The 24,451-nt window shown below is 39.7% G+C and overlaps 1 long non-coding RNA gene across 2 annotated transcripts in view; it reads left to right on the plus strand.

The window, feature by feature from the left end:
• LOC115029232 (uncharacterized) overlaps nt 1-24,451 on the plus strand; it is a 125,120-nt gene that overhangs the window by 64,916 nt on the left and 35,753 nt on the right. For both annotated transcript variants that reach the window (XR_015044702.1, XR_015044703.1), the window contains 2 exons: nt 18,022-18,204; nt 18,327-18,561. This is a non-coding gene — a long non-coding RNA (uncharacterized LOC115029232). The remainder of the gene's footprint in view (nt 1-18,021; nt 18,205-18,326; nt 18,562-24,451) is intronic.

Below are 24,451 nucleotides of genomic sequence, written 5' to 3' on the forward strand. Positions count from 1 at the left end.
CCCCCACCCCCAAGAGCGTGTGTCTCTAGTTGCATATGTAGCAAAGGATGGCCTAGTCATCCATCAATGGGAGGAGAGGACCTCAGTATTGTGAAGATTATATACCCCAGTATGGGGGAATGCCAGGGCCAGGAAGCGGGAGTGGGTGGGTTGGGGAGCAGGGTGGGGATAGGGTATAGGGGACTTTTGGAATAGCATTTGAAATGTAAAGGAAGAAAATATCTAATATAAAAAAAAAAGAATTATGTCTAGGGCTGAAGAGATGGATCAGCAGATAAGAACACTGACTGCTCTTTCAGAAGTCATGAGTTCAAATCCCAGCAACCACATGGTGGCTCACAATCATCTGTAATGAGATCTGATGCCCTCTTCTGGTGTGTCTGAAGACAGCTACAGTGTACTCATATATAATAAATAAATAGATCTTTTTTTTTTTTTTTAAAGAAATGGTCAACCCTTTTATCAAAATGACAGGATAAAAATTATATTAACAATTTAGTAGTCTTCCTTCACACTAACAATAATTGTGAGTGAGAGATCATAAAAATACTCCTATTCATGGTAGGATCAAAATATCCCAGAGTAATTATAACCTAGGAGGCAAAAAACCTTTAAGATGAAAACTTCAAATCTCTGAAAAAGTGTTTGAGAAAGATACTAGAAGATGGAAAGACAGAAGACCTCCTATGTTCATGGACTGGAAGAATTAATATTGTAAAGATGATCTTTCCACCAAAAGCAAATTATAGACTCAATAGAACCCCCCAAAAGGGTTCCCATCACATTCCTTTCAGAAATTAAAAGAAAAAAATCAATCATACATTGTCTTATTAATCTCTTGGAAACCTCTTCACCCCAAAACTATCTCAGCAGGTTCTCAGGGTACATGTGTCTGTAGATGTTGGGATCTAGGATATGCTAGAACTATTTGGAAATAGGGTATTGTTTTCTAGGAATAGCTGAAGGCCTAGAGGGTAGCACATACCCCACAGATAAACACTGAGTTTAAAAAGCCTGTAGTGTCTTGGCTACTAGAATCTGGATCCTGACTCTCCTGGGAGAATGGGGTTGCTGTATTTTCAAATTGTTTTGTAAAAGGAGAATCCCATAGCATCGGCAGGAGAGAGATGCAAGACAGACATGGCTATGGGAGCTGTAGGGCTGTGTGCATCGGTAGCTTGTCCCTTGGGCTTTCCATAGGTTTGTGTCCAGCTGGAGGCCAATATCCTATTCACTAAAATAAACTATTGTAGCATCTTTGTGTAGGCTGGGTAGCAGAACAGTAAAGAAAGAATCCAACTTCAAAATACAAAGTATTTTGTATATATATAAAACTTTGACAGAAATCATTAAGCATACATATGTATATAAATATAAAGAGAAAAATTAAAAATAAAACATTCTACATAGCACCTTACACAATTTAAGACAAATGAATTTTCTTGTGTGGACTTGACATTAAATTCTTTTCACAGTTAACATGATTAATTTTCAGATAATTTCAAATTATTGCAAATAATAAACATCAATAGAAATGTGAATTTTTATATTTTATATACTTAGTCATTCATGGTATTTTAGTCAACAGATTACCAAGGGTTCAGTGTCACTGTGTAGAAATCATGCCTGTGGTATGGTCAAGAGGGATTAAACTAAATATGGTCTGCTATTGTAACAGCTGAAGCATTGTAGAGAGCTGTATATGAACATGAAATTCTGGTTCTATCATGAAAAACATGCCTCCTTTCTACACACAGCTGAGGGTTAGACAGCACAACTTCTTTTTTTTTTCCCAGCATCTGAATGCTTTCTTAGAAAGTTGCACAAGAGACACTGAAAGTAACAAATGATGTTTCCATGGAAAGGAAAGGATGCAGGCTTTAGATGTGCTGACTGATGCTGACAACAACACTGAGCAGGTATCACGTGCTCTTTTGCATGTAGCTCCTCAGCTGGACTAACGATGCTTCAAATGTCCCTTGGGAGAGCTGTTTTCTATATGGAGCGCGTCTGTTGGGGCCATCTCTATCCCTACCACTGTGAGGAGTTCAATTAGTAGCAGTGTTGACAGATGAGTTTCATACCTAGGAGTCTGGCAATTGCGAGTAGGTAAGAGAAAAGAGGCTAAGGTTTTGTCAATAGGGATTGGTTTGTGACATTACTAAAGATGACGAAGTATAGTGCCCTAAATTCTTTGGAAGTTTAGAGCTCTTGATAAAAAAGAATTTTAGGGGCTGGTGAGATGGCTCAGTGGGTAAGAGCACCCGACTGCTCTTCCGAAGGTCCAGAGTTCAAATCCCAGCAACCACATGGTGGCTCACAACCATCCGTAACGAGATCTGGCGCCCTCTTCTGGAGTGTCTGAAGTCAGCTACAGTGTACTTACATATAATAAATAAATAAATCTTAAAAAAAAAAGAATTTTATGCTTAATAAAAACAAAGAATAAAAACGCAGAAATACAGGGGAAATTATGTTAACCTTTAGTTCTATATCAATATATCCTTGCTGCTCAGCCTAGCTGTTAAGGAAAGGAATGGACTTGTTTGTTTCACAGGGTATCTTTTATATGACTAATAAAATCTAGAACTTCTGTGCTCACATATGGCTTCAAAACAGTTCACTTTTAAAAGCACCACCAGTCAGTCCACTGTGGTGGCCCAAAGACTAGAACTAAAACAACCTGAAAGAATAGAATTCTCTGCAGGGAAAGAAAAAGTATAGTGGTTAAAGCTGGGACCAGGACATACAGACGTTAGAACTATGGGTTAAGAGTACTCAGTGTATAGTGTCTGTGGTTTTAGAAATGCAAATGGGCATGGAGAAAATATTAATTCTAGTTAAACTAGAATTTATGAAATGTTTTTTAAAAGAAGATGATAGGAGTATGATATTATTTTTATAATCCCACTCTGGGTGTATAACCCAAAGAAGTAAAATCAGTATATAGAAAAGGTAGCCACAAGGATGGAGCAATGGTTAAGACCACTGGTTGCTTTTTCAGAGGACTTGTGACCAATTGCTAGCACCTTCATGACATCTTAAAACCATTTGTGACACCAGTTTCAAAGGAATAGATGCCTTCTTCTGGGCTCTGGGGGCACCAGGTATGCATGTGCTGCACAGAGACACAGGTAGGCAAAACACCAATTCACATAAAACTGAATAAGTAAAAATTAAAATAAAACCTGGGAAAGTTGCTGCTCTATGTTTGTGGAGTAATCAAACTATAGAAACTACAGAAATGTCAATGAGTGAAATAAACCAGGCACATCAAGGCCCAGCCTGCATGCATGCATTCATCTGTGCAACCTAAAGAAGTGATCTTATAAGAGTAAGGTAGAATAGAGGCTGGAGAGGGTGGGGAAGGATGAGGGCGTGGTTTAATGTCTTACACAACAGGAGAAAAGATGATTAATGGTACCATTAGAAAGGGACTGTAATGCTGGTATTCTATTGCATAGTAGAGTGACCTTGGCCCATAGCTTTGTAGTGAAAACTTCAAAATAGCGACAGTAAAACCATTTGAATCTCCCAAACACTCTTCTGGTTTGAATGCTTCATCTTCTTACAGGATGGTCACGCAAGATGTACAGGGACTGAAGCACCATGATGCCACCCACAAACATGCTCAGATTTATAAAGGAATAAAGAGAGTGTAGAGTTATAGCATTTGCTGTGTACCCGAAGAAAATTCAGGCTGAAACTGACTTAAGATAATTGAAGTGACTGCTTTTGTTGTTGCTGTCGTTGTGTTGTTCTTAAGCAGGAACGTAAAGAGAGAAGGGCAGTATGTAAAGTAAAAAAGATAGTGTTGAAGGGATGGTGTTCAGAAAGCACCACACTGGTACACTGGTATATAATTTTGAATATGAAGAAGTTCAAAGCCAACATTTTAGTGTTAAAAATATCTAATTATAAGTTTGCTGATTTAAGATTTGGGAATAGTGTCAAGAGCAATCTTTTTATGAAGACACAAAAGTGAAGAGGTTTCAGAAATCTAAACTTACCTTAGTATTTATAAGTTGGAGGGTAGTTATTCAACATGTATTTGCCGAGTCCCTTCTTTGTGCTGGACACTGGCAAAGGAAACACAATCCATGCCAAGGTGCTGGACAAACCTTGCTTTTCAGTGGGAAGGCAGAAAATAAGCTAATTGGCAAATCAACAAATAGATATAATAAATAAGAAAGGCTATTGAAATGAAGAATGTTGAAATAGCAGAACTCCTTAACTGATCTTGGAGGCTGCTAGATTCTATAATGTTGAGAAGAACTGACAGAAAACGAGTTTCACCACAGATCTAGAGGTGCCGTCTGGAGGAACTCTGTTTTTGGCATCCTAGGTAGAGTGTGCTAAGGTCTTCAGCTTGACACATGTTTTGACAGTGCCACAAACAGCAACTTTTGTGTGGCTTGCACTGAGTGAATGAGATGGAGAGGGAGCTGCTGAGAGCTTACAGGAAGGAGAAGCAGAGAGCAAAGAACAGTCTTGGCCTTCTTAAAGAGTTGGGTTTTCTGTGAAAGACATGGGAAGACATTGGCCAATTCTGAATGGAAGAAGAATGTGATCTGGCCCAGGCTTTTTAGGAATCTCTTCTGCCTTCTTCCTAGGTGCCTTTTAATTTCCTTGCCTCATAAATTGTAATGGGCTATCCAACTTTACAGACTATTTGGGCACATTTAATCAACTATAGAATTTTGATTGCATTCTCTAAGTGGTTTTAATTATTCTACCTCTGTGTGTGGCATGCGTGCACATAGATAAGCATGCATGAGGATGCGCATGTATACGATTGGAGCCTAGAAGTTGATATTGGGTCAATATCAATATCAATATAGTCCTCAGTAGCTCTGTGACAAGGTCTGTTACTGAACCTTGCTGTGTTTGCTGCCAAAGGAGCTTCAGGGATCCTCCTGTCACAAATTCCCCAGTGTTGGGATTACAGGTGCTTGCTGACCTGTCTGGATAATTTTTACCTGAATTGTGGAGAGGGAGCCCAGGTCTCAAACACTTTGCTGACTGAGCCATCTCCCCAGGACCCTCAATTTGTTTTTAGTTATATAATTATTGCCAAAATTCAGGGTTGTAAGTTTCTGCACAGCTCTCCCCCCCCCGCCCCCACCCCTGTACTTGCTCATTTAAAAACCTCTGCTAATGGTGGTAAGCTTTATTTTGAAAAGAATTGGCATGGACTGTTTTGATGTGAAACTTTCACTGCATCCGTGTGCCAGAGGGATCAGAACTGGGAATCTGTGCCACATTCCTAGCTCTGTGTCTTTGTTTAGAAGTGAAGGAAAGAGGTAAGGAGAGAGAAGAAACAGGGCTATTGAATACAACCTCTAAGGTGAAGTTCAAAGAGAACATCCCACCAGGGCAGAGTGGGGATCAAAGACAAATGTGTGAAATTCGTGCTAAGGTGGTGGTGGGGTTGTAAACAAGTCATCTTGTTTCTTTGTTTCTGCTTAAGACTCTGTCTGACATGGCTTCCTTTAGACATAAAGGCCACCATCCATTTAAAGGCAGTACCTTAAGATTGAGCAGCTGCTGGCATCACGACCTTAACCTGGTATAGATGTCACTGCCTGTTATATAAAATCCATTTTTGGTAGCTTGAGATTCACCTTCTGTTTGCTCTCTGCTATTAATCCTGAAGAATTAGATTGAAAAAGATTTTTTTAATAACCATGCCCAATAAAGAAATGCAAATCTCAGACTTAGCTCTGGAAACAGTTTTCTACAGAATTATGTTAATGGGTTCCTGGGGTGGGATTGACAATTCAGGCAAGCTCTGAGCCTCACTGTGCTTATCCAGATTTGTTATGGCCACCAAACAGGTCGCTGCCTGGGCCACCTTTGTCTGAAGACAAGGATACAGCAAATAATGTCTTGAGAGGAAAATCTCAATCAGGTTCTGGAAGCTGCAGATTGACTGTCACATGAATTTCCAAGTGACATCGAGCTTTCTAGTGCAGTTTAGCTAACTCTGCTTTGTTAAAAATTTGGCTCACCTAACTTTTATCATTATTATTATTATTATTATTATTATTATTACTATTATTTTGGTAGGACTCTCCAGAAAAAGAATGCCACCACACACCTGATTACTTTCACAGTTAATAGTGTGATCTCAGAAAAACTCCTGAAGAGAAATCTTTACCCTAAGGATTCCCAGTTCTGAACTCTGTACCATAAAGATTACTCAAACTAAGTCAGTGTCATTTCAGTGAAGACAGCCTCCAACACACAGGTCATTACGGTTTCCTTCCAGTCCCAGGAATCTTCCCAGGTAACAGCCACATGGAGGTGAAATGCGATTTTTAAATGTTTACATGTCTCTCTATTTTCTTCATCTTTATTATTATTTTTTTCCAGGCCAGCGATGAAAGGTTATTTTCTGTAAGATTTGGCCAGTGAAACGCATAGCATAAACATCCGAACCCTGCAGTCAGACACGGAAAGAGCAAAGGAGAAATCGGAGGGGGGGTGTGTGCCCCATTGGGCTGCAGCGTTTGAGTGTATGTAGGGATGATGTCATTTGTTTTTTACAAAACCCGGTTTAAATTTGTTCCTGCCTTTCAAGAACTGCAGCGCGGAGCATCTGTGGAGACTTCTGCAGACTATATTTCAGGCTGTTCGAGAGTGCGCGCTGCATCAAAATCCAGCCAATAGCAGGGGGAGCCTTGCCCTCCCTAGCCTCCATTTGTTCCCCTACCTGAAGCAAGGGTGTGCTGCAGCTGTGAGGTGACCGCCCAGCCCCCTCCAGGCCCCTCCTGCCCTGCTCAAACTGCAGAGGCATTAAGGCAAGCTTCACTTGGTTTAAAGGAGATCCCTGCTAATATCAAAGCTGACTTCTGGCCACCCTCACACGTTCGTTTCATGGGCAGGTAACCTCCGAGGGAAGGCATACCTGTAAAAGATGATTTGGTTTGGGAGGCTTTAAATTCAAACGGAGCAGTTTACTTTGCAGCCCCTGGTGCAAGATGAGAACAATCCTAAGAAGGAAGTTGGCAGAGATCATGGGCTGCTGGCTGCTCATTGGCAGACGCAGGACCTCCCAATTCTACAGCTCTAATTACCTTTCAAAAGCAAACCCATTTCCGTGTGTATATTTGTAGAGGATGATTGGGAAGTATGCAGCGGAGAAAGATCACCAGTTCAATCACAAAAATCAATGGGTTAGATACAGAGTGGAAACCAAAGTGCTGAGCGGTTCGCCCGCCATCCAAGTCCCTTCGTACTTTTTCCCTCCGGAAAGAAATACAGGCTATTGACAATAGAATCAGTGTGGGCTCTTTGGTCAGAGCAGCAGAAACTGAACTCTGGTTAGTTTCTTATTGAAAGCCTATGAGGACATTTACAGAATAAAAGGAAGGCTAAAGGAACGGACTCAGAAGACAGGGCCAGGCTTCGATGAAGTCTCTACAACATGCTATAGGACTGTAACTTGTGCTGGTAGATGGACAATCACCAGCTTCCTATTGTCTTTCTTCTCATCACACTCAAGTGGCCTGAGTCTCAGCCCAGTGTCCCTTTGTCCATGGGTACATGCCTATAGGTTTTACAAAAGCAGAGCCCTCCATTTGCTGATTCCCAGAGTCACCTGGCGGAAGAGGAGGAGCCACAGTGCTCCCTCGGGGGACGAAGGTACTGTTCCTAAAAGGATGGGGAGTCTTCCACTGTGTCTTCCACTGACACATTTACTGCTTATGGATGCAGCCGCTATAATCGTCGTACCCGGGTTGATGATTTTTTTCATTTCCGGCTCATTATTTTTCAGTACTGTGGCTGGAACCCAGGGCCTCATGCATGCTAGGCAGCACTCTACTTCGGAGCTACACCCCCAACCCTCATCTCCTTTTAAGAGAAGAGCACTCTGGCTTTGAACTTGCAAACCTACCGCCTCTGCCTCCCAATTAGCTGTGATTACAGGTATATGTCATCATACCAGGTTAACACGGATTTATAACCTTGTTTGTCATAGCTACTCATTTGGGAAGGTCAAATGAACTGACAACAGTGAACAGAAGCAGTATGGATAACTACACAAGGACAAGAGGCCTTTAGCAACCTTTGCCAAACTAAGTCTTTCTTTTTGTGTTCAGCATCTTTTCCACCAGCATCTCTTTTGTGCTTGGCGTGGTATGTGACTTGTGGACTATGGAGTTATCATTCCCTACATTTCTATGTAGCTGAGGAGTATGCGAGTGCCCCAGTACTCACAGCGAGAGACATAACCAACCCCTTTCTCTCTTTGGGGACTATTCTTTTCTTCTAGGGGTGTTAGCCATGGGATTACCTTTGCCTCATATAAATGAATAAACAATGAAATGATCCCAAGCCATATGTATTGGGCAATACTGTGACTTAATGACAAAAATGCCCTTTGGTGAACAGAAAGGTGAAATAGAAATATATTGTAAAAGATTAGGATTTGTTAAAAGATTGTTAAACAAAGGCAGAGCAGCCATTATTGAACACCTGTTTTATGAAATATAGAAGGGCACTACAATAGATTGTTACTAGCTCATCTCATGTATTCATCAATCTTGACAACCCACATGTCTCTAGCTGGACTTTCAGAGATATATAACCTTCAGATTCCAAGAACCACTGACTTGGGCTTCCACCTTCTAAGCCAGTGGTTTTCAACCTTACTAATACTGTGACACTTTAATTTAGTTCCTCATGATGTGGTGACCCCAAACATAAAATTATTTTAGTTGCTACTTTATAACTGATTTTGCTACCATTATGAGTCATAATGTAAATAACTGACATGAAGATATTTGATATGAAACCTCTGTAATGGGTTCTTAACCTACAGGGGTTAAGCTACCTGGTACAAGAGATCTGCTCTGAACTGCGTATTTTGGGGTCCACTCTGTCTTCAGGATTAGTCACAGAGATTTGTATCTGGTCCTGGTCAGTATCAGAGTAAACTTTCAGATTGCCACTAAAGCAATACCTTCCTTCAAGAGTGCCGTTTACTGGATTTCCTGAGTTTTCCTGCACAGTTTTAGTCTGAGAGTGAACATCAAAGTAAGGTTTCTTAGCTCAAGCAGAGCCACCCGAATACTCCTCTCCGTCCTCTTTGAAGACAAACTTAAGAGACTAATGAGATGTGCTTACTCCAGGCTCATCCATCTTGGTTTCCTCCTGGGCACGATGGCCATCAGGAGCCCAAGTTTAATGAGCCATGGGTGGATGCATTCCCACTCTGTGATAAAGGTACAAGTGCCGACCAAGGCTCCTAGAACCAAAACCACCTGCATCAGAAAAGCAGGTCATCTCACAATGTGGGGTGTTGTCAGGGGTCCCCACCTTCTCCACACAGTTTCCCTGTCAAACCACTCTACAGCACATTGCCCTTATCCTCTTCATCCAAGGGCATTGTGGTCCTCCTTGTAAGCATGATGCACCATTCAGAACTTATGAAGCAGAAAGCAAAGCACAGGATGTTACTGAAATGTGGAGCTGCATCTTTTAAGGTTCTATGAGGGCCATTCATTCCGTTAAAGCAATGACAGGGAAAATTGTGGTCATAAAAGGAAAATGAGTCATGTTTACATTATGCTGACTGGTATTTTTAATTTATGAAGGATTTCTTTTAGAATAAAAACTACTTGGCATTGAGATTATTAATTTGAGGAACAATGTATTAACTGTGGCATAACGACAGGAGACTAATTCTGGGAGTGAATTAGGACCCATCTAGAAAGCATGGACGGGAAATGGCCAACATTACAGTAATACAAAGTGAAGGGACGGATAGACGTGGGTGAAGTGGACAGTGATGTGTTCTTGACTAACTCAGCAGAGCAGAGTCACGTTCAAGCTGGAAAGTGAAGTTTTTCGTGAAACCACATGCAAAATGAACTCTATAAAACCCACAAGCTTTCTCCTTATTGGAAATCACTAAACACGTAGACATACTGTGTTATTTGTCATGACAGCAGGTATTTGCCCATACTCTGAATGTAGATGCCCTTCTCTGAGTCTGTGTATATAGGGTCTGAGCTGATGTTAGACCTGAGTATAATCCAGATATGTTCATGGGTAGAGTTGGAGATTCACAGTTAAGTTTCCTATTGTTCTTTGACACTCCTTACTTAGAGCCAGGAAGCCACAAAGGCATTGCTTTCCCAGTCCTGCATTATCCAGGCGACTGCTTTCTGGTCTCCATGTACCCAGGAGAGACACTGCCCAACTGTTATTAATAACAGCTTAAAACTGCCACATCTGCAGTGTCATGGAATGCAAAAAGCTGCATTTCCATTGGTTGTGTTTGTTATAGTGTCCACATTTTAAAAATCCTAAACAATAGTCAAAAGTTGCTTAGCTATTTTATCATATACAGATCATGAATGAGAGATGGATTAGAGATGGATTATATACTTTATATTTAGTTTTTTATCACTTAATTTTATATATCTTTCAGGTTCACAAAAGACTTAGGTTATTTTCAATTTGCTTTTAACTCCATTAAAATTTGAAAACCAATAGTCTCTCTCAGGATAAACTCTGCGAGGATGAGGTCTATGTGCTTGCTCTTTATAATAAATATTTGAAACTTTGCCCCACTGTTTACAGTGCAGTGGGACTCACTCAATGATATCAGCCACATTCAGTGTCAACCTTTCCAAAGAAATCTCTCCCGTCTCCCTGAAAATATCTACCGAGTAAAACTTGTTTGCTAAATGACTGAAGCTCCCTCAGCAAATAAAACACCAGTGTTTGTTGTTGCTCTTTTTCTCCGAAGCGATGACAAATTGTCGAGGAGTAAAAGCCTTCAGACTAATAACAGAGGAAAATTGACTGTAAGATCCCATCATTTTGTTTACCAGCTGTCTTTACAATTCTATAATAACCCAGCCCACGGTTTTTTCTTTTCTTTCTTTTTTTTTTTAAATGTTCACAGATAGTAAAATAGACTAGAAACAAACGATCTCTCTGCTGGAATTAGTTTACTTACAGGAGCAGGCTGGAAAGAAAAATTTGATTCAGAAACTTACCTAGCTCTCAGGCATGAGACCCGGTGACCACATACTCGGCTGAAGCACAACTCAGGAGCATTACATCATCGTGACAAACTTTCATTGGCTGCAGAAACCCCAAGGATCACACAGGCTTGGAAGGTGCTGTGAGGAAGCCCCTGTTGGCTTTCTTTATCAAGGTTACAGCTAAAATACTGAGCTCAAGAATTTTGCTTCATCCAGCCTGCCCTGGCTGACTAGACAAGACATTGTTAACCACTTCTTAACATCTTTACCTTCACTTTAGACACTAGTTTTATATTTAACTCTAACCTGTGAGGAAATTTTTTTTCTTGTTATTTTTATTTTCTTTAAAAATGCTTTTCTAAAAATTTGCTTGGTTTTATCTAATGTTTATGGCATCATTCTGTATGAATGGCAGAGGTCCCCTATTAGTTTTGAGGCCAGCTTTCTTAGTTAAAATACCATATTTGAATCAATGAATCCATTCCCTCTGTATAAGTTAGTTCATCCTTATTTTCTCTAAGAGTAAGGACAGGTACCCATATGCATATTTATTTATTTATAGCAATCTGAATGAAGTAGCACAGGAAGCCCTCCGTTCCCAATTACTCATTTTGACTGTCAGAATTTTTCCCCTCTATTGAACTGTGGAAGTTATTTATTTTCTGCTATTACCATGGTGATTTACAAACTGAAACTATGTATATCATTTGAGCGCAAGAGGAAGGGGTGGGATAAGGGGTACCTCTAGAACCCACCCCCATTCTACACCTATCCCCACTGCCTCTGGGAAAACTATTTGCTAATGAAGAAACTACTACTATTAAATGTGGAACCTTTGGGCAATCACATCCATTACTGAAGATGCTGCAGTAATAAGACTTCACCGGTTACTGTCAATCTTCCTTCTCTCTCTGACTCTCTGCCTGCCTCTGTTTTTTCCTTTCTTTTGTCTGCCTCTATCTCTCAACCAGGAAAGCAGAGATGGAAAAGGCTGTGGAGAGGAGAAACTCAGATTACTTATTTTTGGATTTTTTATTTTTAATTTTTTTGAGAAAGTGAGTCTCTTTATGCAACCCTGGTTGTCCTGAAATTCCCTATATAGATAGACCACACTGTTCTTGAACTCACGGAGATCTGACTGTCTCTGATTCATGAATTTTGGATTAAAGGCATGTGTTATCATGTGCTCATCTCAACTTACGGTAAAGTGAATGTTCACACCTCCTTCTTAATACTTGATTCTTTAGTCTCTTAAAGACAAGCCAGTAGTATACACATACCCCATGCTATTCCCAGAGCTAAGAACTAAGACATCCATTTGCAATGTATGTCTGGGCATCTACATCTTTGTGAAGTGTCTTTTCAGTCCCTACAGACTCTCGTTCTCATCTGCAGCTCTTGAAGGGGGCCAGTCTACCCTCACAAGAGCTATAGTTACTGTGAGTGCCATCTCCAAGGTCCCTTCCTAACTTGGGGCCTTAGACTCTGGCTTGCACGTAGTAACTAGGAATCATTTTCTGGAAGAAATGTTGAGGACTCAGAGGCCCCCATTTGAGTTTTTATAGACTTGAGGGTGGGAGAGAGAGAGTAGGGAGAGGAAGAAGAGGAAGAATACAACAGTTGCACACACTCACCGGGTGAGGGGTATCAGCAGAGGCTGGAAGCGCCATAACAAGGGGTGAGTGAATTTACATTTGAAGAAGTAAGACTTGTTCAGGCAAAGAGAAAAAAATAAAATTCCACGGGGATGGGGGGTAGAGGGGGTGGGGGTGGGGGGGAGGTTCAGAATGCAAAGCAAGGGGCAGGGTGTGGGTGTGAGTGTGAGAAGCCGTGATAGTGGCCTGAGAAACAGAAGAGCAATCACATCTATGGAAGGAAAGGATCATGTGGAAGCTGAGGCTAGATCCTTAGAGGTGGAAGGTTTGTCAGCCAAGTGAAGAGAAGTTGACTCTGACTGGGAAGCTACTTCAGGTCGGTGACTAAGCTCTGTTAGTCTGGCCTAGCCTGGAATGGATGGGAGTGGGCGGGCCCAGGAACAGGAGTTAGCTTATGTTGCAGTGTATGTTGCAGTGAGAGTCGTGGCTGGAAGCATATGGCACTGCTCAAGGACTGAACTAAACAGAGTTATCGGAAAGGACCATGCCCATGGGTGCAGGCAGGGGAAGAAAATGAACAAAAGACGGTAAAGCAGAAGTTGTTATTGTCCTAGGCGCATCCCCAGAGCTAACCTTAGTGTGCCATCACAGAAAAGGACATGTACAGGTAACTGCGAAGTAACGTTTAGTTTTGTGAGGCAAAGAAAAATAGAAGAAATGTAAAGAAAGTGGATGAATATACATGAGGTAGACTCAGCAATACTCTGTGTGTGTCTGTGTGTGTCTGTGTCTGTGTGTCTGTGTCTGTGTCTATGTCCGTGTGTAGGGAGGAGAGAAAAAGAGGAGTGTTTAATCACAGTAAGATAATTTGTGAATTTTTCTTTATCTTTCAAAAATTGTTATTATCATGATTGTGTGTATGTTGTGTGTCAGAGCACAACTTAGTGGTGTCACTTCTGTGTTTCAGCCTTCATACTGGTTCTGGAACTTATGTCCTTATGTCCTCCAGTGTACATAATAAGCACCTTACCTACTGAGCCATACTGCATGTATGTGTGTGTGTATACATATATATATGTATATATATACATATATATATAATTTAGACACTTCAATGTATTGTGATTTCATCATTAAAACAACTTTTCTCAAATATGTTGTCTTCAGTCTGGGAAGGTTCTATTTGGAACTGTTGGCATAGTCAGAGAGGAAAATCAGATATGGATGGTGTCTAGGACTCAGATGAAAATTAGGTTCAAAATGGAAGACATCACCTTCACGGTTGAGGCCATGTGTGTACATGAAATTATCTGGTGGGGCAGAACAGTGGAAAGAAAAAGGAGCTCCGGGACACGGTAGTGAAGAGGCAGCTGGAGCTGAGGCCCTGTGAAGCAAAGAGAAATAACAAAGGAGAGGGGGGGAAAGGACGCATGAGGAAGGCTAGCCCAAAGTCAGCTGAACATGCTTCCAACGGGTGTGGCCCAGGGGACCAGGACTGGGCAAGGATGGAAAAAATACAAGACGTTCCTATTAGTTTCTATAGAATAGAAATAATTGATAGTAAGAGAACCATTGGAACACAGGAATTAAACTAGGGCCAAAGAATCAAATCTGGCCTGCTCCTTTTTGTGTGTAACTCATATTTAATTATTTTGTTTTTTAGATGGTTGAAATGAAACAAAGGTAACTTATGGCTTTCCACCTATGGTAAATTCTGTTAAATGCCAAGTCAATGATAACAGAAATTTAAGTACAGCCAATGTCATCTAGCTATGTCAGCCTTTGAACTACAATGCTTAGCTTAAGAGTTCCAACAGAAACGCTGTGTCTGCTTGAGAGACCTCAGAACTTTCCAGAAGCAGTTTGCTGCCCCCTGGTTGGTGAAATAGTACTACAGTTGCCCAGTTCCAATGGGAGGGTCAGGGATGAACGATGGATTAAAGGATTCAGTGAGGCATAGCCATCTTTACCTTCTAGAAGGTTGCTAGAAGCAGATGCAGGTTTCCCCCCTGTTCATTATTTTCATTAATAGTAAAATACTCTTATTGGAATTGGGTAGGGTCAAATCTCTCTCTCTCTCTCTCTCTCTCTCTCTCTCTCTCTCTCTCTCTCTCTTTCTCTCTCTCTCTCTCTCTCTCTGTGTGTGTGTGTGTGTGTGTGTGTGTGTGTGTGTGTGTGAATGTCCATGTCAGAGCACATATACGGAGATATGGAATCATAGGTTAACTCTTAAGAATTGGGTCTCTCCTTCCACCATGAGGATACTGGGATCTGCTCAGATTGTTGGGATTGAGAGCAGGTACATTTACCCTCTGGGCATCCCAATGACCCATCCCCATATCAAGATATTTTAAACAGTATTAGAGAGGGAGAGGGAGAGAGAGAGAAAGAGAGATATTCAACGGGTAGCAAGAGGCAAAGCCACTGTTCAACACAGATAATGGTGAAAACATTTATGGAGTTTGAAACTGAAATGTTTGAAATTGAGGAAAATGGGAGAGAAAATTGAAAAGAAAGATGGGCAGCAGGAATTCGAGGTGATAACAAGTTAAACTTGTCTGATTTTCTTCAGTAGCATTGGGCAGGGTAATTGCTGGGGAGAGGAGAGGAAGCAACAACATCAGTTCAGCTTTGGGGGTTTTATAAAGCAATGGCAGTAGGGGTAAAATGTGATGCAGGTTAAGTGAAGGATGTGTCCAGGTTTTGGTAACAGAGACAGCTGTAGGTTTCACCTTGACTTTTCTTCTAGAATGGTATCATGTCTTGTGTCTGAAACACCTGTGTTCTGCAATCTTGCATCGGATGCTTATTCACCAGGTGATATCACTATCATGGGAGAGTGAAGTGTTTTTGTTTGTTTGTTTGTTTGTTTGTTTTTGGAAGCAGAACCTTGCTGGCCAAAGTAGGCCATTTGGAACAGATTTTTGAGCATTAAACCTACCACTGGGTCCTATTCTGCTCCTTCTGCTCTCTGTTCCATCATGATGTAAACAGACTCTGACACAGGTTCCCTCCACCACCATGCTTCTCCACAATGGCAGACCGACAGGCTCTAAGACTGTGACTCCATGTAGCTGTCTCCTTCCCTGTGCTATTTCTGCCCTGAAATCTGTCTGCCACAGTAACCCAGAAGAATGGACCCACAGGTTGCAGAATGCCCCCTGGAAGATCATGAAATTCTTAACCAGTGACTGACTATCTTTTGTAGACAGCTGGAGATGTCCAAAGAGAAAGAAGAAAGTAAGGGGGCAATGATATTCAGTGGGAGTCAGATAGCTCATGGGAAGAGGAGAGGCTTGTTGTCTGTTCTCACTTATAATTCCTATGTGTTCATAACCTTTACTTTCTACGACTCCAAAAAAATATCCAGGAAGTTGTTCCTGGAGGAGGTAGAGCCTCTAAGAATGGTACCATAAGACACAATGAATTCTCAGTTTGGTAGCAATTCTGATACCAGGCTTGGTACATGAGTGAGTCAGGTACAGTGAATCGTTCAAAATGAGGTTAACTATATTCAATGTAATTAACTGTATCATCAATGAGAAAGCATTTGTGTGCATTGTAATCAAATATAATTATTATGAAAGTATAAAGATGATTAGAAACTACTACAAGTTATCATAGTTAAATTATTTCATAAAGGAGGAAAATTGAGGTTCAGGAAGCTATGACTACCTGAAAAATGAAAAGAAAAATTAGTTATTAAATGGAAACTCCTGAAACTCAATATATGCCAAAGAACCTTTGATGAAATAAGGTCAGAAGTTCCATTACTAGATTCTATGGCAGAGATGCCCATGAGGTGAAGGTTCCAGAGCCAGGTTCCAGGAACATGGTTTAGATCTGAAACTCTCACATTGGTAGCTAGTGTGGTTTTAGCTCCAATGATAGCTAGTATTGAACGGTTCTAGTCTCCAAGTACTGGCTTTTCCCGAGACCAGAATATATATGCTCTAAGTACCCTGAAAGAAAGAGGTCAAGGAAAACCAATAAATAATATGATAAAGAGGGCAACATCATCCCAAGGGCGTATGAAGAACCAAGATGCTGGTTATTTTTATGTGCTAATTTGGCTGAGGGAGAATTCTCACTTAGTTGGTCAACTGTCCTTCTGGATGCTGCTGTGGATGAATTTCTGATGAGATTGACATATCCAGCAGCAGGGTTTGAATACAGATTACCCTCTATGATGGAGTTAGGCCTTATATGATCAGTGGAAGGCTTTCATAGTGAAAAATGTAGCTGCACTCCAGTCTCCAGCAGGTACACTTGGTATTCCTTTCTGAGTCTCCATCCTATTTTGCAGATCTTGGACATTGTAGCCTTATATGATGAGCCGTTTCTAAAAAATAAACTAAGTCTCTCTCTTTCTCTTTCCCCCTCTATCCCCCTTTCCTCTCACTCCTATTAGTTGTGTTTCTCTAGAGAAATCGGACAATACACTCAACTTCCACTTAATGTGAAAAGCAAAGCAAGGAAGACTTTAGAAAATGGCAGCAAATTAGGAATTCTGTGCATTTTTTTAGTGAAAATTTGAATCTGGAATACGCACATAGAAGTAACCTCAAAAGCGAAGAAACTGATTCAAATAAACACATATTTTACCAATTTTTTTTTATTTTTTTGTATATTTTTTGTTGTTTTCAGACAAAAAAATAATTTTCTTTTGTTTTCTCTGAGACAGGTTTCCCCATATAGCCCTGGCTATTGCTCTGTAGACCAGATTGGCCTTGAATTGAGAGGTTTTTTTTTGTTGTTGTTGTTTTGTTTTTTGCCCCAAGTGCTGAGATTAAGGTTGTGAACCACAATCACTTGGTGATTTTTTTAAAAATAAAAATAATTTAAGGCAGAGTTTCATTCCACACTCTAGAATTCTATAGAAATCACTATATAGTCCAAACTCTGTGTCTAGAACTCAGTACAATCCTCCTGACTCAGTGTGCGTGCCAAGCGCTGGGACTCCAGGCATGAATCACTACATTAGCAAAATAAATTTCTAACCACTGTTACTTTTATTTGTTCTCTCTGCATGTTCTCTCTGCCAAGTTTTCTTCCTATTTTACAGTCTGGGCTTCTCATGAGGCAATGATGAGGATCAGTAGAGGTGTAGCTGCTTCCCTCCCTGTGTGTGGGATGTGAAGGGCCGAGAGCTTACTTGCCTTTTGTACCACTCTTACCGTCTCCTGACTTATGCAGAATATATTGTTGTGTTGACAGTTCTAACAGCACTAGTACCCCTTTCCACTGAATTATCCCTGACTTTAATTGTCACAAGGCTCCAGATGATTTAGAATAAGTTGAGTAAGTATTGGGGAGAAATAAGCGCTTTTTCGCTGATGGCTGGGTTGTGAGAGTCTTAGCAGTTGATGTTCAAACAACCTTTCATCTTCTTCAATTTCTCCAATCATCTCCACTTACTTTAGAATCAGATGCCAACTCTTTCTGGAATCATGGAATACAGATGGACATGAATTCCACACAAGGCCTTATTAAAAAATGGGGTTTCATATACTGCATTTGGAATATGGATTTTGAATTTGGCTCAGCATTCATGCCTGGAAAGGAAGTCTTACCATTCCTGAGTTATGGTGAATATTTCAAAGCAGGTATTCTTTGAACCAAATCCCTAGTTTTCACTGAAGAGGATTGCCTGTCTCTCCAACAGGAGCACAATGTTTCCATTTTGCCTTTTAAAAATAGCTAACTACATATGTATTTTATTTTTCAGCTGCAAATCCCAAGTACACGAGAAAAGCAAGTGTCTTCAGAGGTTTGAATGTCAGTACAGCAGGGAGTACATAAAACTGAGCTCAACTCTTCCTGGGGATTGCCTCCCATTGATGACTAATGGACACTTTCTGGCCGTGCAGAAATCAAGGCACTATGTGCACAGAAGCCATCTGTTTATCTGTTGCAAGTATCATCAGGGTACATTGCCAAAGCTCACTTCTTTTGTCAAGAAGGTATTTCTGACATTTATTTGAAAATGCAGTAGTTTCTTTTCCCATGACACATCAAACAAACAGGCGTCCTTCCTCACACAGCATCCATCAGACAACTGTAGTCAAGAAAAGAGAAAATAGGAGGGAAAGAGAGATACCTCCTACATACCCAGCACTCTCATTGACTAGGCTTATGCTGCCTTGGGCAGAATGCGCTATTCTAAATTACCAGGAAGGGGGATGCTTACCCTGTTTCCACTAACAACTGATGATAATTTATTTTCTTAAAACTTTGTGGTTTAATAGAATATGTCCTGGTTTATTTATTGAGCATAATAAATGGAGCTCTTGCAATACATATTATGAATAATTACATTAAAAAATGCTTGACCTGGAAGAAAACACGGCATATAAATGATCTCAGAAATTACCTGGAGGCAGTATGTTTCAGTTTCTAATAACTCCCTATTTATTTATACCAAAACATCAATGAAAAAAGTATCCTATAATACGACGACTAATTAAGTGAATACAAATTAGACTTATGACATTTAGGAATTGCATAGCTATGATACTGTAATTAGCGACTGTGGGTAGTAAGCTGGGTCCTTTGAAAGCCAACACAACAGCATACAAGTTGTATGCTTTTCTCCTAGAACCCTGTCTGTTGCTGCTCATTTGGGATAATTTTAGTTACATGTTGACTATATGAGCTTTGACAATATTCACTTTTATGATACCAAGACTAAAGGTAGACTTATTTCTAGGCATAGTGACAATGTGTTGTTGGATAACGGACCTCCATCAGATGTTCCCCTTCTAGCCCATGGAATGCCAAACATGGCATGAGCTGTTTCTTCTTATTTTAATTCTAAGGTTCTGGAGTAGTTGCTTTGGTGCCTGGAGTAAGATTTTTTGACTTCCTAGAACAAAAGAATCTAAAGATAATAAGTACTGGAGAAAGATAATATGTTACAAAAGATGGCTTTTTTTATTAGAACTTAATGATCATAGGCAATTTAGTAATATATACAATAGTATTTGCTTAGTAGTATGTAAAGGCATGTAATGTAGGTAAGATACAAGTCTTCACCTGCTGTCTTATGGTCATTGATGTTTCACTTGGTAGGAAACAGGTAGAAGCATGATGCGACCAGATAGAAGTAGGACCAGAGAGTGCTCTGAGTCTGCTGACCATATCAGCTCAGTTAATGCCTTCAGCACTGGTGGGCAAAGAGGAGGAGATGCAACTTGCTCCGAGTGGAAGGTCAGACATTTCTCAGGTCTGTCCTAGAAAAGCTGTATGGCAATGCCTTTCCATTAAATCATAACCCCCAAACACTGTAAAGATTATGAAGTTGCACAAAAGCTCTAAGAAAAAAAATGCCGCCCTTTCCATTTTAGAGCAATCCCAGCAATGGTGATTAGAGGAAGAGCACAGCCAACTGATTGAACATACAGAATTTGCATTTTATGCAAATATTTCCTCTCTTGACTTCTCCAGATAGTAATATTAGGATATTTATCTACTAATGTCTTAAAAAGCAAATACATTCATGGTGAGCATATATACATGGTGTCTTAGTCAGGGTTTCTATTCCTGCACAAAACATCATGACCAAGAAGCAAATTGGGCAGGAAAGGGTTTATTCAGCTCATTGCTGTTCATGGCAAAGGAAGTCAGGACAGGACAGGAGCTCACACAGGGCAGGTACCTGGAGGTAGGAGCTGATGCAGAGGCCATGAAGAGTGCTGCTTACTGAATTGCTTTCCCTGGCTTGCTCAGGTTGCTTTCTTATAAAACGTAGGACTACCAGCCCAGGGATGGCACCACCCACAAGGGGCTGGGCTCTCCTCCCTTGATCACTAATTGAGAAAATACCTTACAGCTGGTTCTCATGGAGGCATTTTCTCAATGGACGGTCCTTTCTCTATGATAACTCTAGCTTGTGTCAAGTTGACACCAGAACCAGCCATTATCTATGCCAAGTTGCTTGTATATGCTGAATACTACAAATCCACAAACATTCGCTCTCCACCCTACTCCCAGTGCAGAATTATTCTTATATTCTTGTGACTTATCTGAAGTTCTGTAGATGCCTCAGGTAGTCAGAACCTGCTTTCTCCCGTGTGACTCAGGAATTTGCTTTACATGAAAAAGAATTCCTCACTTTCAATCATCTCTTCGCATTCCATAATCCCACAGTTCTTAGAACTCCTATAGCATTTGGTATAAGTTATGATGATAGAAAATAAATTATCTATGTATTAATGTATAATCGTATCTTGTTGCCTCAACTCTAGATATGTTAGCAATAGGTCTGGACTTAAAAATTTTATTACATTTATTTATCTATCTATTTATGTGTACATATGCCACTTGTATATGTGAAGGTCAGAGGGCAACATGTGAAAACTGATCCTCTCCCCACATAGGGTAGATTTTCAGAATCAAATTAGGCTGTCAGGCTATGTTGCCTCTGTCTTTTCTTAGGACCTGCCTCTAGTAATTAATTGATAACTTGTTGGCTTTTCACACAGCTACTTCTTGTTAATTATGTGTGAGATTTTAATGTGGATGCTCTAGAAGAAAGACAACTGCTCGTCGATGTGTGAGTCTGATAAGGCCTGTTACTATTTAGTGATTGAGATGATTAGAGAAAAAAAAATAAACTAATTCAAATCAGAAGTAGGTTAAACCCCATTTTATGACAGAATGATATAAAACCTCCTTCAAATGAGCAAATCACATCATAGATTAGCCTAAAGATCAGTAGTGTTTTTCATTGTTCTTAGTTATACAAAACGTGTATCCAATAATCATTGACTCAGTAACAGCACAATCTCAAGCATTCCAACCATACACCCATTAGCTGCTGTTCACCACCAGCCCTCAGCATTCATCATAATCTCAGGAAACCATGTCCTCCAAAAAGTATTTATTATTCACATCCCAGCTACACTGCTTTCTCCCAGGTCTCAATCCCAGGAGTTAAGTTAAAATAACTGTTTAACCCAATGTATTGATAATACATTTTTTATAAAGTGGAGGTAATACAATTTTCATCAAGGGGAGTGTTTTCCCATTAAATTTGCAATTTTCCAGGAAGAGATGAAGTCTACATGTCTTTGAATTCTCTAGAATATCTTACATTATGTAGGCTTATCTTCCAGTAACTATTTCTTGATAGATTTCTGCAGTATCAGTGATAAGAGAATAAATTATAGGTGTAGCTTGAACAACCGCAGTAGAGATGACTGAATATGAAGTTACCGTCATTTAAAACCAAAAATTAAAAAAGAAATCCTTCTATTATGCTCAATTGCTGTACAGCTTTCAAAACTATTTTCACCAATATTTCTACTGTGGATTAGCATGAGCAGTGTGCATAAGTCCAGTCTTTCCATAGTTGTAGCATTATTGGTTTTGTAGACCTTAGCATTCATTACTGTATATATTAGCTTAAACTTGCAACTTCTCTTCTGGATCATTTTCATCTTTGTATCGATAATGCATGGTTTTAATTACTGTAACCTTACTAGAAAACTCATAAAGTCTCCACATTCCTTTTCTTCTGTAAGAATGTTTTAGTTAATCTATAATTTATAATTTAGGAACTGTCTTTTTAAATTTTTACATTTTCAGATTTTTTTTTTGCAAGGGGAAGCTTACGCTGAAATTTTAAATCAATTTGGAGACAATTGTTAGTGAGTCTTATGAAACAAGGACATGGTGTATGCTTCCATCTGGGTATGATTTAATTTCTCTTAAATATTTTATAATGTTTGTGTAAATTTATTACTTTTAAAATTAGATTTATTACTGTGTTTTATGTTTCATGTTGCTATTATGAATATATTGTTTCTTAAGTTTATCCTCTACATATTTGTTGATGCTATTTTACAAATATTTTATTTATATTCTCATCTATATTTAAAATAACTTTTAAAATTTGATGCTATAATAGTCTTCATTTTATCCAGGAGAAAACTAAGGCAGAGAGGATTGAACTAGCTTACACATTGCCACATAGTTAGGGCTAGAACTGTGACTCCGGCCCAACAGGTCTACACAGAGTCTTCTATAGTGCAGCTATAGAATACATACAGCATGAAGAAGCTCAATATATATGTCCTCTACTCAATTCTAGTATTGTGTATTTTACTGATCTTGATAAAGAAACCTTGGTCCAGGAAAGAAGAGAAATCTTATAAAGCCCCAGAACTCATAAATGACAGAAGAGTAGTTGGAACTCAAGATTTTATGAGTTCAGCATGGTATGTTACAAATGGGAACAATGGTTTTTGAAAAAATAATAAAAATTATATTATGCTGCATCAGAGTAGAAAATATGCCAAGTATACACAGCTTCCTGTTTGTAGTATCCCCCCTTGAATACAGATAGATTAAAAAACTTATGAGAAAGAGGAAATAAACCTTTTGAATAAAATGTATACACACACATACACTATACACTCATATTACATATACATGCACAATACACATAATGTTTTTTACTGAATCTGTATGTTGCTAAGAAAAATGTGCTTTGATTTATATAGAGAGATGTTGCTCTCTAATTTTGAGAGCTAATTATATCCTATTAAGTATTTGTTTTTGTGATTTATGACCCATCCTTCTGGTCACTGTATCTCTCAGTCTTTCTATTATTATTAACTCAATCAGTTTACTTGTCTGGGTGATTTTTTTTATTCTCTATTTTTCAGTGTATGAGTTCTCTATTAAGCAGTGTCTAGTTATGTCAAATATATCCATTCATGTTTATTTTTCAAGTGCTTAAAGGTTGAAATTGGAGACTGCTTTATTGAGTCTGGTTATAGGTCTAGAAGAAACTATTGGTGGGCCTTGAGAAACATCTGTTTTGTCTTGTCTGGCATTTTCTTCAGTGAAAGTCACTGCTGGTTTATCAGAGTCTGCAGAATTAATGCCATCACGTGAGGAAGGCATTATTCCAAGAGGTGGTGCTGGGGGTACTACTTCCTCAAGTGGGGTAAACCCTTGAGAATCTGAAGACTCAAAATTCTCAGCTTCAACAGGGTCTTCCCACACATCCCCATCCTAAGTTATAGGGTCCCATTCTTTGCCAATTAGTGCCCTTACTTCAACTGTCGACACTCTCTGAGGCTGAGACTTGAAGTTTCACTTTAGTTCAGCCAACCTTACAATGAGAGTTTCAGTTTGATTTTCTGCAACTTGATTTCCATGGATGCTGGAGAGAAGATTCTCTTCAAGGACACACTTAGCAACTTTTAGATCATTTACTCGTGTCTGGAGCCATTCGATTTTATCACACAACTTCTTCTTTTCATTCATTGTTTTTTCCCGAGGTGCAAAGAGCAACCAGCCAGTAAAATCATTTTCTGATTTTTCCTCCATCTCGTAGAAAGCTTTGTATACCTTGTATATTTGGTAATCACCTAATTCATCAAGAAAATCAAGGGCATTAGCTTCTTTAAGGTTGAAATATAGTTTCAACCATGGGTCTTCAAAATTCTCTGAGCTCCCAGGAGGGAGAGAATCTGGAGAGGTTTCATTAGTTGAAAGTGCTGGTGGATCAACAAGCCAATTCCAGTATTTTATAAGATTCATTTTTATACTTCTGCTCCTCTAGAACCACTTCTGGTACCAACTTCTGTATTAGCTAGGGTTCTCTACAGTCACAGAACTTATGGATAGTCTCTATATAGTAAAGGAATTTATTGATGAATTACAGTCTGCATTCCAACTCCCAACAATGGTCAGTAGCAGCTGTGAATGGAAGTCCAAGGATCTAGCAGTTATGCAGTCCCATACTACAAAGCAGGCGAAGGAGAAAAAGAGAGAGAGAGAGAGAGAGAGAGAGAGAGAGAGAGAGAGAGAGAGAGAGAGAGAGAGAGAGAGAGAGAGAGA

This window comes from Mus caroli, unplaced genomic scaffold (genome assembly GCF_978045245.1).
Source record: "Mus caroli unplaced genomic scaffold, Mus_caroli_1 scaffold_12, whole genome shotgun sequence".
NCBI lineage: Eukaryota > Metazoa > Chordata > Mammalia > Rodentia > Muridae > Mus > Mus caroli.